Source organism: Parasteatoda tepidariorum, chromosome 3, assembly GCF_043381705.1.
Source record: "Parasteatoda tepidariorum isolate YZ-2023 chromosome 3, CAS_Ptep_4.0, whole genome shotgun sequence".
Classification (NCBI taxonomy): domain Eukaryota; kingdom Metazoa; phylum Arthropoda; class Arachnida; order Araneae; family Theridiidae; genus Parasteatoda; species Parasteatoda tepidariorum.
The window spans coordinates 73,337,125-73,355,679 of record NC_092206.1 but is presented as its reverse complement, the minus strand read 5'-3'; the positions used below and the strand labels follow the sequence as shown (position 1 = coordinate 73,355,679).

Here is an 18,555-nt window from a genome sequence, read left to right as displayed (position 1 = left end):
TGTTGTTTTCCACTTCATCGTAAAAGAAACATTGACTTAAATAAGTTTTTAATTAATTCAGAACTTATATACATATTTGAGGAACACAATCCTTTCAAGAAGACAGCAGAAGAAAAAAATGATTATCGGGGGTGGTAACGAATCTAGTGCTAAGGGGTCGTTCACATATTAAGTAAGCGCCTAACGGGGAAGGAGGCTCGGGATTTGCAAATTTTTGTTGACAAAGAGAAGGGGAGTTTGAGGAATGCTTAATCAAGACATAAAAAACCCCTTATTTTCAAGAAAAGCAACAACAACAACAACAAAATTTTTAACGACATATTACGCGTGGAAAAGTTTCAAATGTGGACTAAAAGTTGAATTCGGGAAAGAAAATAGTGGCGAAAATTTCTTCGACAGTTTTAACAACAAAAGATTCATAAAGAATATTCAACTCAAATTTTTATAAAATGAATTAAACCGCAAACTTTGTCTCATGCAATTTTATACCCCTCCCTCAATTAGCAGTTTTCGGTTAACTGCCCTCTCTCCTTAACTAGTTTACTACAGTGAAAGTTATAGCAAAAACTAAGGGGTGTTACAACTTCTCATGTATACGCATGGGAGAAAGTTTGTTACGTGCTAACTTTTCCTGACAAAGGGGTAGGAGAGCAAATTGCAAAATATATGAATGTTTCATTTATATATTTGAACGGCCCCCTATATTAGTCGATTAAAACATTATTTAGTGTAGTAACAATAATTATTCGGTCAGAAACAGGAGGCAAAGAAAAAGTATCGAATTAAAAAAAAAACAAGTTTTATCCACTTTGTTTTTTTTATGTATAAAATTAAATTATGGCTGGTTTTTAACGTTTTCGGTGCAACTTTATATATTTTTACTTTATTTATTTTTTATTATATGTACATTTTCCACGTTTATATAATTTTTTAACCTTAATAATATTTGAAAACGTTTTGGTGGGAAAAAATTTCTTCCAACAAAATTTCGAAAAATTTAAATTTCTTCAAGTAGTAGTAGTACCCCTATACTTCCGGATTATAAAGTTATAATTTCGATGTTTTCTTAAAGTTCATTGAAATTAGTTTTAGAGTTTTATCTTATACTAATTCTGTAGCTTTTAGCAGCACAGAGACCATTCGTAAGCCTTGCATCCTAACTAGTGTAATCATTAACTAGGTTTCCCAGTTAATGATTACACTAGTTTTAATTACAAAACTAGAAATAAACATAACAACGACACAATCTAAAGTGACATATTCTCCTCCAATCATTCCAGTGCACTAAGGTTAGCCAAATAAAAAGAAAAACGATACATTTTAAGCAACTGATACAACAAAGATGTTTTTAGAATTCTTCAAAAGATAATACAACTTATCAATAGTACTGTTATCGAAAAGAGGACACTTGATGTAAAGTAAAGAGAGGGAGAAAAAAATTCCATAAAGCACAAACAATTTTTCTCAAACTAGGTGTGCTCAAAAATCTATCTATACAGAATGACTTATTGAGTTACAAAAATTCAATAATAATTAAATAAATATGGAGAAAATACAGTAAGATTCGGTGAGTTACGAGGTGGTTAGGTCCGCAGCATACCTAATTTCCAGTTTTTCAATCCATTAAATTGAACTAGATAACACAGACGCAATTAACCATAAGATTTAAGTAACTATCATTATTAATGTATAGTTTTACTACACTATTTTACAAATAATTAAATTTTTAAAAAAAGGGTTAAGGAATGAAAAAAGTGTGAATGAAAATGAAATGAAATGAATGAAAATTCATTTTAAGTTTTAACAAATTGCGAATGGATGTCAACTGCCTTATTCAGACTAACACCCGACAATAGTAAAAAGAAATCTCAATTATAATAAATCACGTGACTTTTAACACGAAGCGCTTAAAATGTAATTTCGGGATTTTTCAATTTTCTTTTAAGAGCACACACTTTCAATTTCAGAAGGCCAAAGTTATAAAAGAGAGATAACTAACCTTGGCAAAGTTGTGGTAATATAACCATGCATGCAGCTTATTAACTACACCAATTCTTCGAATGGATTTAAAAGAATCGTCTTTTTCCTAGCAGCTGGTATTAACACTGTTTGAACAAATACGGCTGAGTTAATACATCCACGTCTCCAAATAGTCTAAGATAAAACGGTTATCTAAAATGTACCGTTAAACAGGCAGGGACATCATTTTCATAGTAGGAAATGATCTTGAAATGGTTATTTTTACGAAAACACTTTAATTGCCGGATGAAACACCGAGAAACAATGCATAATAATTTTAACATTAAATACCTAAATATCAACACCAGAGATAAAGGGGGGTGGGGGGGGGGAAACTCAAGTTATTAACGTTCGAAAATGAATGAAAATTGTTAAAAAAGTTTTCGACCAAAAATAAATCACACAAAAAGAAAAAATCAACAGAAAAATTATATATTTTTGTAAAGAATGATCGAAATTGACAAAATTATTCAAAAATCAACAGTGGAACATTTGTTAGTGAATTAACAATTTTGAAAATAAATGAATACAATTAGAAAAAGATTTAAATCTTAATTTAAGCCCAGGAATGATAATAAAGTTATCATAAACATGGGGGATGGCCAAGGAATATGGACAAATACTTCCCAAGATCTGTGTTCAACTAAAATAGAACAATGACTAACTATAATTCAACTATAATTGGAAGAAAAAATCATAATACAGTTTCCTAAAACATTTAAGGCAAAAATGAAAATTAAATCAATCAGTTAGAAATTTCTCGCAAACTTACTATCAATTACCACACTTATTGTTTTCATTTAACTACGCCATGAGCACGAAGGATTCATGACAAAATAATTAACCATAACAGAATATTCGAAGAATAACGCAACAAGCCACGTAATCGACATAACTTATAATTTCACGCAAGGTCAACATCGTGACAGAATGATGGAGTAGTTATAAGCAAAGGGTGGAACCAAACCGATATGAGAGAACAAATAAAGGATATGTAGTTAAAATATTAAGAACTTTCTTTTCTTATAAATCGAGATGAACAGAGTTTGCTTCCGAGTTCAAAACAAAGCATAAAATATGGATTTCGGTCAAGTTCAAGAGATGTTATTAACGTTTGAGTAAGAAAATCCGGGAAAAACAAATGATCTTTCGGGTGAAACTTTTAACGATATGAATAAAGTTGTTTTTTTAACACCACCAATAGATAGGTTTTCAATTAGGATTGAAAATGAAAATCAGAACTAAAAAGCCAACAACTAACCGATTAGGAAAATTTTTGAACTTGGCATATTTATTACTGCTATATCATCAAGTTTTTGCTTTTTAAGCATTCAACTAATGTTAAATCATGTATTCATAAGAATAATTATCATACTAAGATGAACTGGGTGATGATCTATTCCTATGCATTTCCATATTATCTTCAACATATTCTCTAAAATTACTGCTAGATTTTCTTTATTCCTGTCATGATGATAATTTTAACGAATCCCAATTACGAGTTCCCTTCTTAAGTAAATTTTTAAAAAAACTTGACTGAAATTTAAAAACGTTGAAAAAAGCATCGTAACAAGAACAAATAAATAAAAAAAATTTCGTCAATTCGTTTATTATGTTCTGAGAAAAGATAACTTGAAAAGTATATTATTGGTAGGTGGGCTGTGCAAAGCGGTTGAACCGAGAATAACATAACATTTAAATTATAAACATAAACATTAAAAAAAAAATCGATAAAAAGAAAACTAAATAATACAGGAAGAAAAAAAAAAAGAAAATTTTTTTTTTTAAGTATTACAGCACATACATTTATGACAATAAGGCAATGCAGCCTACCATTCACCATACATATATTCTTTTTTATAAAAATAGGCTCATTTATACGCAAATAGAAAAATAAATAAAAGCAAAATTATTTCTGAAAAGACCACGCGTCTTACAAATTGATTTCAGCCACGCGCCTATCTGTCAAGTAAAAATATTATAGTTTTAAAAGGAATTTGCCCATATACTAAGCTTTCTTCTACGGAATTTTTTTACATAAGAAGGCTATTCCTGAGTATTAGGACGCGCCCTACTTGGCCCAAACTTATTCTTTCTGCATAAGCAAGCATGACTACCGATTCTTTCGACAAACAGAATTTAGTTCCGTACACTTTAGCCATTCACGTTTTTGTTTAGATTATATAGAAACAGAAGAATGTGTATGCGTTATTATGAAAAAATCTAAACCTAAACATAAAACGCACGACAAGAAGTTTTAAACGACGTTATTAACTGTCCAATGAAAACGGAAACGGTATCATGATTCATCGGCGTTTTTTGGTCAAAGATATTTAAGAATCATATGACGGTCAATTCATATTAGCTAGATTGAAGATATTGGGTTGCACACTCGTAATGCAATCGCAATCCGTGCAACGGATTCAACAGTAGTCCAAATTAGGATTGGAATTTTTACATTTGGCAAACGATCAATAATTCTATGACAGACACTGTCAGACATAATAATAATTGAAAAATCTGGTATATTTATCATACTTAAAATATTCGTACCGATCGAAATAATCGAATTATATAATTTATTTATGAGCTTTTTTATTTCTTTCGATTAGTTTGAAAAGATATAAAAAAGCTTCTTAGCATTCAAGCTTCACACTATAAGTTTTGGTTAATTTTATAATTAAGAATAGCATTTAAAGAAAAAATAGGAAAATAGTCGTAACTTTTTAGTAAATATGTTTCTTAAGGGTGAGTTTTAGAAATCTTTTTCTTACTAATAATTTTAAAATCTTGTTTCAAATATTAATAATCAAAATTTCATTTGAAAGATAAATGTGTCTTACATAATTTCTTAATCCTAGAGAAAATGTCAGAATGAATGTATAAGGCAAGTTTTACATATTTTACAAGATTAAAAAATATCGAATTTACAAAATTCATTTATACATTTATCCAACTTGTTTTTAATTAGAATATTTCAAATAGTAAAAAGAAATTGCTCAAAAACTAGTAAGTCATTAATTTGCTGTCGATCTCGCTTTATTTATCTAAAATTTAAAAAAAATTATTAAACAACACGTACAGTATTCTTGATAGAAAATTTACAACAAAAATTTTTTTAAGAATTTTATATTTTATTTTGAACTAGTGGTGTATTGAACGAAAAATATCACGAGTCATGATTAATCATTATGACAAAAACTAGGAATGCAATTGAAAAAAATCTTAAATAAAAAATTTTTCAACTCGTAAAAATAAAATTTTCACTGTATTGTCATTTTTTAGTTCAATTGCATGAACATAAAAACAAATCTTTTGAACAAGAGAAAAAAATAAATAAATAAAAGTTGTAGAAATGACTTTGTTTAGTTTATTTAATTGTGGCATTCAATACATTTAAAAGAAAAATATTTAATGCCTTATTCATAACAAACCAGAATAAGAATGCTTTTCAAATTTATGTGGAGCGTTTTAATTTTGAATGACAGAATTTAAATTAAATTAGTCACTCATAAGAACAACCATAATCATTATTCATAAGTCCAGCAAAAAAAATTTAATTCCATTATTCACACAAATATAATTAATTCCCCTAAGTGCAGTTCGAAATTTGTTCAGCTCAATGACACTGACCTCGACATATTTTTCGGCGACAGTTTGTTAAATAGCTGAAGAATTAAACCGAATAATAGCATTTTAAACAATTTTTAGCACACGCAGCTAGAAGGTTAGCAAATAAAAGCTAATCAATTGTTCGACACGGGTTAATAATCGAAAGGAAACAATGGGTATTGTTAGGCAAAAATAACTGTCAATTAAAATACTCATGACTAAGTGAGAAAATGTTCCAACCGCAATTTCGACCAACTTGCTAGCTTTATATAAAGTTTTTAAGATTTCTGCAAACACAAAAGATTGTTGTACTCATACAAATAGTTTATTTAAAATATAAAGCGATAATTTTTGAACAATATGTTAGAAATAAAATATTCTTTAATAAATTTAAATAATCTATTTTCTAATACATTTTCCTTATTTATTTAAAATACTTTGTTTTAGTCAACGTGACAGTGAAAAAATTATGTCTTTTAAAATTTGTTTACAATTAGTTTTTATAATTCCTTGATGTGAAGCGAGCATATCGAGTTTTCATAGTAATTGGAAAATAGTCAAAAACAATTTCTGAAGTATACGATAACATTCAGTTCAATTTTAAATTACTAAGCTCTTATAAAAAAAATCGTCCTGGTAACGGTTATTTTCAAATTACGGAGCTATGCACGAGCTAGCATCATAATCAAGTTATTTATGACGAAAAAAAACGAAAAAAAAAGTTGGAAGAAACATACTAAACATGAAATATAACGCCAAATGATTATATTATTAATAGAATAATGCCAATATTATCTAAATTATTATTTTTTTTTAATTCTTCATGTTATAAAACAACTTTCAAAACTTATTATAATATTTAGTTAAAAATATGAAGCTTTAAACTTACGAATTCAAATAACTGATATTTTTAACGAATCGTCCCGATAACGCTTAAGTTTTAAATTATTAGAAAATAAATAAAATTTAATAAGCACCAAACATAATAAATGCATAAACTAATAAATAAAATGATTAGATATTAAAAGAATAATACCAGCATTCTATTAGTTATTATCACTCCTTACACGATTTTCAATTATTTATAAATTATAGCTATAGCAAAATAAAAAGATATAATGAGGTTACAATGTTTAAACAAAGGTTAATTAATATTTTTTTCCTCATCTCTTACTGCTGCCTCCTAAAAGATAAAAAAACAACTTGAAGTTGCACTGTTTTCTCATTAGTAGCGACCGTATAAGTTTAATTTTGACCAGTTTCAATTTATAAAGCTTGAAATAGTATATGAAAAATAAAAGTAACATATTATTCATGAAATGTAAAGTCAAACGATTAGATTACTAATAGAATGCCAATTTTTCTTACGCGATGAATCCGTTACATGATTTCCAATTACTCAAAATTATTACTGCTGTCAAATAAAAAGTATCAATCATACATTTTTAATGCAATTCTTACACAACAGGTGAAAAATGATTGATTAATTGATAAGTCTACAAACACACTGCATTCTAAAATTCAAACAGGTGTCCTTGAGAAAGATGAAGGCAGATCTAAAAACCAGTTATTTTCATTCTTAAGTTAAAAGAGAGGAAAATAAATTAAATTTTGACTTTTATTTTTCTTTATCAATTTATAATCTAAAACCTGTAACGTTTATTATACAGGAAATTATTTGATTAAAAATGGCAATACAAATTTATTTACTTAACATTCAGATTTGAATATAAACGCTTATATAGTTCAGATAACATAATATTAGATTCAGATTATGATGTAATACGAAATCAAAAAATAATATTAAACAAATAAATTAAAATATACCTTCTCGAAATCAACAAAACAAATAGCTACATATGGTTATACACATTTTTCAGCTATTTTCTAAAATCTGAGAGTTTCATTCTTATATGTTTTGATCAACTTTGTTAAAAAATTAATAAAACAATTTTGCAATTTACGTAAGTAAATAGATCTTATAGTGACGGTATTGAGATTGGTGTTCTAACTGAAAAATACGATTTTATAATCTATTACTTTTTTAAAGTTACTATAGGCATTTGTTTGTAATAATAACCCATGTTAATTAGCCATGCCAAGCCTAAAAAGATTAACATTTGAAAAGTAACATCACTAACGATGCTATGCTTAAGAAAAAATAAAAAAATCTTGCACTGTGTTTAATTTAGAAGCAAAGTTTGCATTAATAACTCGAAAATAAAATTTTGCATTGTACATCAAAAATCAAAATATGTACCGTTCCAACATAAAATTAACCTGCCAAGATCATTGAAAGAGCCAAAGAATAGTTGTTCTACGAAATGTAGCAGAACAATCAGAATTAAAATAATGAGGTAAGTTATTAAATGCAGTTATGCTTTGCTATTAAGTAACACAGCAACTGAATCAAGTTCTTAAAAATTAACTTCTCTATAAAAAATTTAAATTTGTAGAATACCCAAAAATCAAATTATGAAGATTTCAAATAATTACCTTCCTTTTTCTATATCAGTGAACGACCCAAATAAGGGTTATCTACGAAAGAAAATCGATAATAAGTATTAAATGCTAAGTTAAGTGATTAAGAACAGTTACTTGTTACTGCTATAATTTAGTAGAATAGAACAGATTCATAAAAATAACTTTTTCTGTAATTAATTTAAACTTGAGCCTCAAATGAAAAAATTTCCAAGCTTTCCTTTAAAAACTTATTTATTCGAGCGCTTATTTCTTAAAATAAAACATCAAAAACACAATTTGACATAAATTACCCAAATAAAACATACATACAATAAAACATATCTCATTCTTAAACTAATTAACGACGCACTCGTCAAGACTAAAAGAATATTTTATAATTAAAAAAGAATTTATGTGCGTAATTTTTCCGCAGAATCATACACCATTTGTAACTTCAATTGCTAAGAAAAGTCCCAAGGAATGGAAAGAATAGGGGAATGGAGTGAGTTTTCCGCAATTTTCTGAATGAGAAGCGGAAATAGCATGAGGGTGGTGGAGATGTTACTAATTTTGGAATCCACTAAAGACAGACACGTGAGTAGCACGTGTCACGTTTATCTTTTTTTTTCCTTTATAAAGCCTCCGTGAAAACTAAAACTGTAGCTTCTGCTTCCTTTAGGGACCCTATCTTCTGGAGGAAAGTTTTAGTCTAATTGCAAAGTATGAATTCTCTCTTTCTCGTAATAATTTTAATGTTTTTAAAGCTACTAAAATATAAAAACATCATATATATATATATATTATATATGAGTGCTCCTTACACTACTGTATTGATATTGGAGGGCATTAGACAACGCCTCTTACAACTGAAAGCCTCAACACGGTTTTTATAGGTAGTCCGATCAGACCACTATAATGGTAAACCAGTTTACGAAAGAGCCCTTTTATAGAAAATCTAGTAAAAATAAAAAATTGGTAGCAAATATACGTCTAAAAATTTGTTTAATTTATGAATATGGTTGGTTTGTCTTATTTACTTGTCTACCACTACAGATGCAATTCTCAAATATACATGATAAATTTCTCTCAGACACTTTTAAACTACAATTTGGGTTCAAACGCACAACCGGTTCACTTTTTAAGCAGTCTGCGCAGACTACTTATAAGAAACCGTGTGGAGGCTTTCTAATGTAGGAGGTGTTGCATTGGTGGGTTTATAAAATTTAATAAAAATATTCAACTTAGATTTAAAAAAAAAATCAGACTGAAATGAAGATAAATCATTTAATGGAAATTTTGAATTAAAAATACTGGCTCATAATATTGCTTAGCTATACAAGAACAATTAAAAAAAAAAAAAGAAGAAGTAGAAGAGGCTAAGAGCGAGATTATCTTAATATAAATCATTAAGAGAAAGGTTTTGAAATAAGCATTGAAGTCTCTTGTTAAAGCCGATTTTTGACACCAAGTACGATACATCAACGAGTTTATTTTCTTCAGTTTAAAGGGAAGAAGAAAGAAAAAAAACGTGTTCAAGACATTTGGCTAAGTTAAAAGATAAGAATGCACACATCAGCCTATAAAAACACTTTAAAAAATGAAGGGAGGAAACACACTTAAACTCGAGACCCGACAACTTAAAAACAATACGCACACCAAATGAAACAAATAAAAATAAAAAAAAGAAGCAACCAATGTCAGACATATCACTGAAAACTCACCTGAGGAAGCAGAACTTCCCCGCAGCTGACAAGACGCAGCCGACACCCACGTACAGGGTGACACATGGCGCCGAACCGACTCCCTCGGAAGCTCCGAAATCAGAAACTTATCCAATCTACAGATTCAACAACGTCTTGGGAATAAATGAAAAAAAGATTCTAAAACTGAGTTGAGGGAAAATGAGGATGGAAACGAAGTGGAAGAGCCCAGCCGGACTGTAAACATAACCCCCAGAATCAAGATCAAAGATATCCGATGCATCATGGAGGCCTTCCAAGGTTCAGGCGTGGTTTTTGTTACATGTTTCCTTCTTTTTTTATTGTCTCTCGATCTGTAGAATTATGATAGTGGGAGAATGAATTACTAAGATTATATGAACCGCCTCACATCATCATGTAAAAGGATGAGCTTTCGAAAAAGAAATTAATATATTTAGCCGGCCTCTTTAAAAAAAAAAATAGATTGTAAGGGATTATAAAAATGAAATTATATTCTTTTATACTGTCACTGCAAATTGATTTTGATATGGCCTCTGCTAGGTGGAGTTTTTTACACACTGACTGGTTTGAAAAAAATCTATCGATATCAATTACTCGAATTTAGCTATCTTAAAGGTGTTTCAAATTGTTCTAAGAAACTTTATTGCCAAGGAAGGGTGGAAGGAAGGCAATTTTGAGTATCCTAAACGCGAAGCAAATTTTTAGAAACTAAATACAAGTTCCACAGCCCCTTTCCTTCATACTAAAAAGAGTAACTGTTAGTTGCGCAATCATCTATTCGAAGAAGCTCTCGAAAAATCAATTTTTTCTAAACATATTTAAATTTTCTTTTGCGGGAAATTGTGGTCCCCTGCTATCGTCAAAGATACTGGAAAATATCTGTGAAATATTAGCGATTCAATTGGAGTAAACGCTTTATGGTAAGAAATTTTTTTAAAAAAACTTGAAACGGTTATTGTTAAAATCAATTTTTTGAAAATTTATAATAATTCAATTTGAGATTAATCATATCTTTTATGATGGATTAAAGTTGCAAGTTCTGTAAATAAAATAAAAATAAAACGAATGTCATAAGAAGACTAGTGTTGAATTAAATGATTTGGCCAATTAATGAAAATTAGCAATTTATTCATATTTTTATAAGCCAAAACAGTGCAGCATTGGAAAAACTTTTAATACATTGAAAAATTGCAAATGCTTTTTTAATTTTCAAAGACTATGTTCTCCTTACATTCACTATTTGCGCTGTTTTAAATTTCAGCATGATGTGCTAGCTAGAAACGAAGTAAATTTGATTACGACACAACAATTAAGAAAATAACATATTTACTAAAAAACTTTAGAATGAAAAATTTAGTATAAGTTATAGAATAACATTTGCTGCCGTACGCTAAAGGTATGGTTCAACTTCAAGTAGCAATTCACAAGCATCAATGGGGTAAAAAAAGTTCATTGCCTTTGAAAATTTCTTGTTAAGTCAAAAACAACGGTGAACTTTCATCGTTTTCAGAAATCGTACCATTTAACTTATTTCTTTTTCTGAATAAGCAGTTAGAACAAGTTCTTAAAAATATATGTCTAGCGATGAAAGAGTAAGTAAAGGCTCAATAAAATGACATTAAAATTTATAACTTTGGTTAAAGTAATTCAATTTTGAAAACAAAGCTTTTATGTTGCTATAATTTCCAGCCTTCCAAAATTTAATTCTAACAGAAATGGCCCAAAGCACTTGGAAAATAATGGTTCTAATTTAAAAAGATTTCTTAATCAAAAAGAGTTCAATAACATACTGATGAAAGGTTAAACCACTCGAAATCAGAGGGAATAAAAGTATACACAACTGAAAAGTTATTAGAGTGTTTTATTTTGAACTATAAAAAGAGGAGATTAAGTTAAATGGTTTAGAATTTGTTTGAAACCAAAAGTAAAACATTTTATCATGTCAAAGGACTAAGAATTTTTTTTATTTTTTTTTTAATTCTGGAAAAATAACATTGCAGAGATAGAGATAGCTGTTTTCATTTGTAAAACGAGAAGCCTTTAACAAAGCAAAGGAAAAGAAACCACAGGAAATCTAACCGCAGGTGGTATTTTTATTCTGACAATTGGTGATATATCTGAAGAAAGGATTTATGGCAATTTAACAGAGTATCTTCAACACAATCAAATTCGAAAGACAATGTGATTCAAAAAAATAAAATAAAAAAATTGACTTTACAATAGAGAAGCTAGAAAAAAAAATGGTAGAAAATGAAATCTGAAACGAATCACCAAAAAGTTGATAAACTTGTCAAATAACCTTGACATAAGTTCTCACGTCAACTTTCACTTTTTTCTGCACGTGATAGAGCGTGTATTTGATTATAATTAAAGTTATCAAACAAAACGTTTTGATTTTTATCAACAAAAAAAAAAAAACTTTTTAATTTATAAAAATTATATTAAGTAAGAGAAAAAATATTAATTGGGTAGAACTAAAAATTGTACATTGAGAAGAATAAAATTAAAATTCCAAACAAACATTTTAAATAAAAGTTGCAAGATACATAAATATTTCTCAAGCATATTTGCTTGCATCTTTAGAATACTTCATAATTTAATTTTCGTTTAAAACAATTATGTATTCAATATATGCGAAAGAAATTTTAATATACATTTACAGATTGATAAGATTAATTAATGTTTTAATGTTTGAATATATTAGGTAGTAAAAATTTAAAAGATATTTTATTCCTGTATTAGTATTTTACACGTTCTTCACTAAACTGTTCGTTACGGTACTTAATTATTTTTGATTATTGTGATTTTTTTTTTTTGCTGATATGAGGCAGGAGTAACAATAGTGATTGCTGTGAGACATCAAAATACTGCCACAAAATCTTATTTGGGGTACAAGACTAACTAACAAAATAAAAATAGTGTTGTTAAAGATATTAAGCAATAGATGTCGCTGTTGGAGAGAACAAATGTACTTTTTCCTCAGTTCGTTTTAAAATGTTGTTCTAAAAGATAGCGTGGTTGTAGCGTTTGTATTTCGTGTATGTTTGTATTTTATGTTCGTTATTAAAATGCGTTGTGCGTAATTCTGGATTGTTATTATCGGTTGTTTAGTATCCATGCCTAGTATTTAAATGGCCTCTTAATAATTAACAACAAATTTGTGACATTATAAACCGAAATATCTAAATAATCCTCAAGAAAAAATTATGAAATTGAATATTCAAAACACACAGCATAAGAGAAATAAAAATAAATTGTAAAAAAATATGGACACTTAACTATAGAATTACAGCATACAAAAAATCAGGTAAAATATACCATTTTTAATAATCGTTAAAAAAAACATAGTTTAACCGGATAATTGAGTCTACCATACTAGTGCGGATTACCGTTCGTGCTTATGATGAACAATTAAAAGATAATAGCTCTTACGATCCATAAAATAAATGGCATTGTCTTTTATTTTCACTAAGTGCATGAAAGCGTGATTTTCGCAACAATGGCCGCGTTCATTTTTCACGAAAAGAAAAAAAAAGAAAGATATTTTCATCAGACGAATTTAATAACACCGAAAGAGAAGGAAGTTATTCCATAATTGGTTGTGGGCGACGATTTTTAATTGACTGCGATTGAATTAGTTCCTCCGGCTTCAAGTCGAAATGCCCTCGTGAACCGACCACACAGATAAACAGAGCAGGTCAAGATACGCCTAAAAAATCCTGTTGCCACCGTTTTTACATTAATTCTTTAATTACAAAATATTCTGTACCTTGTTACCCTCTTCGATAATATTTACCGTTGATTTGTGAACAGCATTTTACACAATCTTACTCGTAATGTGTTTTAAATCTATTATAAAATTTTTAAACGCATTTTAGTATTGTATCGGTTTTATATTACATTTTGTAGAATAAATGCCTGCAAAAAGGTCCTTTCCTTTAATCAAATACGTTCTTAAACAATAATTCTGACAAGTCTTCATTATACTAAGAAAGAAAAACAAACATAGTAAAATCAAAAATGAATTTGAAGAAATTATCTTTAAAATTAATAAAAATATAAGAATTTTAAAATAAAAGAAATATAAGATTTTGTCTCGCCTTTAATCTAAGCCAAATGATCTATGAAACTTCTTCTCAAAAACATTCAAAGTTTGTTGCTAGACTTCTTTAGTTAAATGAAACTAAAATAAGATCTTCAAACTTGAAATTAGTTTTTTTATATATATAAATTTAGAACGTTTATTCACTTAACTCTTCGATTATACTATTAACAAAGCTCTCATAACATAAAATATCATCAATTTTAAATGAATAAGGAAATAAAAACAAGTGAAAGAAAATTTAGCTTAAAAATGGAAGGGAAAGAACGTATTATTTCTCGTATTAATTCACCGATTAACCAATCAGTTGGAATCGACTAAATGAAAAAACTTTGTAATAGCATCACATTCACAAAATAAGTTTTTGCTTAGAATACGTTAAGATAAATTACGTGACTCATTTTAAATCACCTGATTATCTTTCTTACATGACACAAATTTAAAAATTGTTATTCCTTAATACGTCATGATGAATTACGTCATAGTCCACCTCTCCTGTCTTCAATCGAATGAAAGCTTTTACATCCCATTGACGTATGAGGAGGTTCTTCTTAATTTATCCAACAATAGATATAGAAAAGCAATATGATAACATAAAAATGACTAGCTTCTTTTCGAATAAATCATTCTCGGCATTCAATGTATATATGTTTTAATCTTGTGGCTATTTAATAAATATTTAGTATTTTAGTAAGTATCTTCGCTTGAGTCTTTTATTGACAGCAACTCATAAAAACATAAGATTTAAGGGATAAAAAGAAAAGTATAGAAAATTATTTTTTTAACTTTAGGTTCAAGCATGTTTAATATTTAGCAATTGCTATTTTTAATGTTTGAAATATATATTTGTGTAGGTGGCAGTTAGTGATTCTGAATAATCCTTTTAAGATATTTTCTATTCAACATAATTTTTTTTTGAAAATTATATATTTTGATTTAATAAATAATGATTATCTATTTAAAATAAAATATTATTAGCCAATACCTTATGTAAACATAAAATTACCAATTTAAATAAAAAATTCAATTAAAAATGAATAAAATCTCCCAATTAAGATGACAGTACTCTTTGATTCATTAACTAAATAGTATAATAAGCACCTTCAAACTGTAATAATTAATTACAATACCACTTAAAAATTGAACATTAAATAATAAATAGTACTAGACAATGGGAACTAGTAATGCTTTAATCCACAATGTCTTTGTAGATAAAAGCATTACTGGCTCAATAGTAGTATCAGCTTTAGTAAGAACACAAGTAAGAATATAGCAACAATATAGACACAATAAAAACACATCTTAAAAAACAATTTAGTGACGCCTTAAATGTGTATCTTAACAGGTAACGAGAGAAAGTCACAAATATTAACTATTAACAAAATAAGGTTCCAAGTTTCCTTGTACTCGTTAATTTACGAGACGTTGCAACAAAAACTTTTTAGTTCCATCTTACTTAGAAAGAAGGGAAAAAATAGGGCGAAAAAACAACCTTAATAAATTGCTTTTTGACAACAAATAACATGCAACGTTTAAAAATATACCCCCTCCCCTTCTGGCCCATTGAAACATTAATCGAATAATACCGCACTTTCACAACTAGAAAAACTTTTAAAAAGAAATGAATGAACTGAGTGACGTTGGGAAAGAAGATTTTTAAATCCCACTGGGCAAAATGAACGAAATGCGTTCGTAAAAATAAAGACATATCTGACAAATAATAAGCAACGCATTCAAGAAATGAGGATAAACAGAGAAAGAGAGAGGAACCTCCTTTTTTTACCTGTACTCCCCGATGGGACACAATAACCTCAGGTAGGTAATGTGTGACTCAACGGTATGGAATGTCGACTTCCAGCTGGCTTGGGATGATCTACTCAAACCAGATTCTATTCGAATCTTTTTAAAAACGGTTATGTCATAAACAGGGATTTACTGTCCTTTTGCTGTAGGAAAACATAATATCGGATGACTTAAAAACAATATAAGCCCACTTATAATTCAATTGAAGATATTCAAAGAACGTGAATGTTGCTTCGGTTATTAAACACAGTGGAGAAAGCTTCTTAAATCCCCCAGGGTGTTTTTTTTTTAAAAATCATTCGTTAAATATTTTCTGTATTTGACTTAATATTTGGTAATTGCGAATTTATATTTAATACTCCAATATAATGTTTGTTTTTTGTAATTCTTAGAAAAAATTTAGATACGGAAATGTTTGTGGAAGTAGATTTAAAGATCTACCCGTACCCGTTATCTGCCATATCATAAAATAAACTTTCTTTAATAACTTGGTTTAAAAAAAAAAAAATTAATAGAGTATAAGATGAACTAGATTTTTCAATTTCTACAACATAGTGATTACGGACATTATTATTAGTTTTTTTTTTTTATTAGTTTTTTTCTTAGATATCCAGCAGAGCGACACAAAATACACATCATTATGCTGTAGTATTTTAACGCAGGAGCAATAATTGTATTTTGTTTCCTTAATACTAATATTAAAAATAAAAAAAAATCATTTACCAGTTTAAGATAATATTCATAAAAAAGCTTAAAATAAATAGACGTAAATATAAATTGTGAGATGAGCGTTTCTAATAACACAATTATTGCAAGGAAACTTCCTAGATTCATTTCCATTGTTATCTAATCAATGATTCAATAAACGGGTAGGGATCTAGAGTAAACAACATTATAGTCATATTACGATGAGTCAGAGCACAGGGACTGTCAATGCATATGGTCACTGCTTATTTTGGACCCCTTGTCTACCCATCAATCTACCTCTAAAAAAATACCATTATCAATGACCAATAAATCCCATTTACTTTATCTACATCCTTTACTTTTTCTCTTGACAATAAATATGCATATGGACGTCTGTATTAAGTTTGCAATAAATTTTTTTAGTTGTGAATATGAAACCTTAAGTTCTATAAATTTTAATAGCGTTAACTGAAATACAATCATAGAATAAAACTAAAATCGATATAAAAACCATCGATTGTTTCATTTTTTTCGTTGCAGTATTCGCGCATGTTAAAAACATAAAATGCAATAATCTCACTGCTACAAAAATAAATATATCAATCGTTTTACAAGACAAGACTAATTAGTTACAAATATTCTGCGGGTATTTTTTAAAATAAACAACTCTCACTGTTAAATAACCAGAATAATTTCATTTTGTAAACGAAAATTTCAAAAATAGGTAACATAACAAGTTAATTTGAGCACTTTATTCTTTAAGGTTACCTAATAATCACAATTTTCGACCTACTAATAAATTTTCAAAACTAAATAAATTTTCGTTTGTTGACCGATGAAAATGAACACATTTTTAAAATTATCCAACTTTTAAAAACATTTAAAAATCTACTTCAACCTATAATAAAGGATTCAAAGTATCATCATCCTCCTTGTTTCTGAAACCATACCTATATCAGACACCGGAATGCCGGCCAATATAAATGATCCCACTGGTACCAATTAACCATTCTGGAGGCAACAATGACAGGCCATCAGCATAAAACGGACAAATGAGAATGACTTCTTAACTTCTTAACAGTGGCATTGAAACATTCGATGCCGTTATCAGCAGGAACAAATACACCACGGCATATCTTCCAACAGGAAAAGGTAAAAAAAAGAAATTACAGGTTAACTTATGGCACAAGGAAGTGAAGGAAGACTGCATATCAAAAACTTGACTTGGCGAAGGTCAATTCATTAGACTTTATCAGCAGAACGATGACAATATCTATTTCAGGAAGCTTCGAGGCGATTCATCTTAGAAAATATTTGGGACTGTGAGATTTGAACAATGCGCAGATTTCTGGGGGTCCCCTAAATATATGATTTCACTATTTTCTCGTGGTAATTAATTCTGTAAAAATTCGTAACAATATTAAAATCTAAAAAATATCATTTAACAGTAAAAGGACTGCAATTAATCGTATAAAAACTAATAATTAAATGTATATAAGTTACGAAATGATAGCTTCGATTTACATAAATAAATTTGTCCACTGGAGAAATAATAACGTTTTTTCTCCAAACTATAAACAAGTTATTAAAAAATTAAGTTGTTAGCAGATTGAAAAAAAAAATCAAAATGAAAGGAGCCATTAAAGAAATCACAAAACTGAGCTTACTGCATTTTTTAGAGAATAACTAAATTAGTTCAACATGAACATAAATTTTGTCAAGAAATAAAATATATGGCGAATACAATCAATATTCATCCTTAGCATACAAATGATTAAAATTTGTGATGATATTTTCTGGTGAAAAGCATCATTTCGGGAATAAGCTGTTCGAGTTTCAGAAAACTGTAAGGAACCCGTTCGGAAACAATATAAAAGGAAGAGCGTGGCTTATCACAGTGTTGCCACATGCCTTTCTATTATAAGGAATGATTATAAAATATATGTATTTTATTTCGATATTCATGAATGTAAAATTAATGTAATTTAAAGTCCATCAAAAAATAAATAATAAAAAACCATTATATCTCCATCCTTTTGTCCATTAAAATTTTTCCCTCCCCCTTTCATTAAGTAAAAACACAGAATACATTAAGAATAAAAAGACTTATTAAGATCGCTGACAAAAAATAGTGGGGGTGGAAACTTA

At 28.5% G+C, this 18,555-nt stretch overlaps 1 protein-coding gene across 1 annotated transcript in view; it reads right to left on the bottom strand.

The window, feature by feature from the left end:
- LOC107440892 (uncharacterized) overlaps positions 1 to 18,555 on the bottom strand; it is an 80,743-nt gene that overhangs the window by 23,139 nt on the left and 39,049 nt on the right. The window lies entirely within an intron of this gene.